The following is a 2386-nucleotide window of genomic DNA, read 5'->3' on the forward strand; positions in this document are numbered from 1 at the left end:
ATTTTTTGTTATATCAAAAATTTTGTTTTTATACGCGTTAAAAATTATGTTCATGAAATATAAAACCAAACCTTCTTCTAAAACATAAGTTATGCAAAAAAAAAAAAAATCTGTTTGTGTACTTTTTAGTTAATATGCGTAAAAATGTGCATTTTATGATATGGTTGGGGATCTCTGCCGCAGACTTGGTCTAGTGGATGGTGGCGCATGCTATAATGTTTTGGACGTCTGGAACGTTGAGATACATAACCCCTAACTGGTTTGAGACGCCCCACTGCCCTCGTGAAGATAAACCTTCGTAACGTTGCAAATGGTAGAGAAGCCATCCAGCCGCAGCATTTTGAGGCTATTGACTACTTCATTTATCATATCCTGAATCACTTGTGGTACAAGGGTATATTAACTTTGTACGGATGAATACACCATCTTGAAGAACTTGAGATAGGACCAGCACATTATGTGTTCCATTTTTCTTTTTTTTGCAAAACGTTAGCTGGGATAGTCGGGCGAAATAAAAGTTAACCCCAGCTGTGCACATAAAAAAAGATATGTTATATGCATTTCTAAGTTTCCTAATAACAATAGATTCATAAATATTGTTATGTTATGCACCAATATTTCGTAATTTTCAAGATAATGGACTTGTTTTGAGGATTAAAGATTGCTTCGAATAAGATTCTTGATAAAATGTTTGCAGAGAACTGTGGAATTTATATAACTAACACAATATTATTATCTTGGAAAATAATGACACTTTAATGTTTGTGTAAGTATGGAAGTTTGCAATTAAGTCGAGTTCTTCATCTTCGAGGGTTGCTATTTTCTTTCCTAGAGACTCTTAAAATTTGTTTATGTAATTGCTAACTAATATTTGGGTAGCCTTAAAAATTTTAATAATTGTTGGATTATTTATCTTGTCCGTTAAGTTGTGCTCATTTGTATATAGATTGTCGAGGGCATATTTTGGATTCTGTTATCACTATCCCATAGAAAGAGTCCGCTAAATCGAAAAAGTAAACTTCCAGTTATTTCAATTACTTCCGGATTTCTATCTAACCACGAACACCGCGAATTTCGCAAAACTTAATTCAACTTTTCAGCTTTTCTGCGAATGGTCTTAAAGGGCGTTGCATCATAAAATGCTGAAGTAAAAGATATTCTGTTTCTTTAATTTATTTTCATAGTATGGGAATCTCGACGCTCACCTTATGCCATCGAAATCTCCTCAATTCTATTTTTCCACAACTTGGCGACCCTGACCCAATCCGTTCAGGATGTACTTTTTTCTCCAATTAGTGAAAATTGCTTCACTTAAAGGGCATTTATTCGTTCCATCAACACATCCGTTCCCTATGAATTCCGTATGTAATTCGTCTTATGATATCATCTTTTGTCTGACTGCTAGTGACGGAGTGCGATCTATGGCTGCATGCACGTAGAAAACGTTATATATATATTTAAAAAAACGAATTGTGTCAACAATGTTCAAATAATTTACAGGCATATCCGAGTCAGCGGAATCGCATAGGAAATCTCCAGTATATTTGCACTAAAAATGAGCTGTCAAAACCATACGTAGTTATAGAGCTTCAACAATCATATGATCATAATAAAGTTTCTGGAGCTAATCATAGCGATCCTAAGCTCGGTGGCAATTCATGGTCGTGCTCTTTTATTCTATTAATATTTTCCAGATTACCTATTCTTAACTTAATTAAGAAACAGAGGTAAATTTAAGCTATGATTATCAAGTATTCATTCAAAGATAATTGAGACTTTTTTACTTATTTATGTATTTGAAATAAATGTATTAAGTAAGATTTTAAAAGCTTCACTTAGTACTTAGCTATGCATTTTAAAATCGAATCGGTACAATGAACGTAAACCAAACTCCAATTTGACTAAAGTTAAAGATGTTGATTTCTTTAACATAATCAACGGCCAGCTGTTTAACTCCCTGAACATTCGACTCTGTTCTTTAATTTATAGAGAGAAAGGGTGCCAGTTGAATTCCAAAGGAAAAAACTCGAAAAATGTGAAGAGAGAAAGCGTGCCAGTTTAGTTCGAAACGATACCACTCGTAAAATGTAAAGAGAAAAAGTGTGCCAGTTGTATTCGAAAGGATGTAAACAGAGAGAGCGTGTCAGTTGAATTCGAAAGAGAAATTATAGTTAGTTACGTAGAATTAGCTTTAAACCGAGCTCCAAGTTGGGATAAAGTAAGTTAGGGAGTCGGTCGCGAGGGTCGCGAGAGATCAGACGTCTCGTTAGGCTTGAAACTAGAAATACTAGACTGATTAATATTATTAAGGGTAGTGCAAAGGGCTCTTAGCGTGTTCGATATTCGTTCTCATTTGTTATGCATGTATTGTGCCGATTTATAAAAT

General features: G+C 34.4%; 1 long non-coding RNA gene across 1 annotated transcript; it reads right to left on the reverse strand.

Annotated features, from left to right (window-relative positions):
* Positions 1 to 989: 989 nt before the first annotated feature.
* On the reverse strand, positions 990 to 1798 carry LOC119642615. The gene is made up of 3 exons (XR_005248096.1): positions 1499 to 1798; positions 1206 to 1425; positions 990 to 1142 (listed from the first exon to the last, which is right to left on the reverse strand). It is a non-coding gene; the product is annotated as an uncharacterized LOC119642615 (long non-coding RNA).
* Between the last annotated feature and the right edge of the window lie 588 nt (positions 1799 to 2386).

The sequence above is a fragment of the Glossina fuscipes genome, unplaced genomic scaffold, assembly GCF_014805625.2.
Source record: "Glossina fuscipes isolate IAEA_lab_2018 unplaced genomic scaffold, Yale_Gfus_2 237, whole genome shotgun sequence".
Classification (NCBI taxonomy): Eukaryota; Metazoa; Arthropoda; class Insecta; order Diptera; family Glossinidae; genus Glossina; species Glossina fuscipes.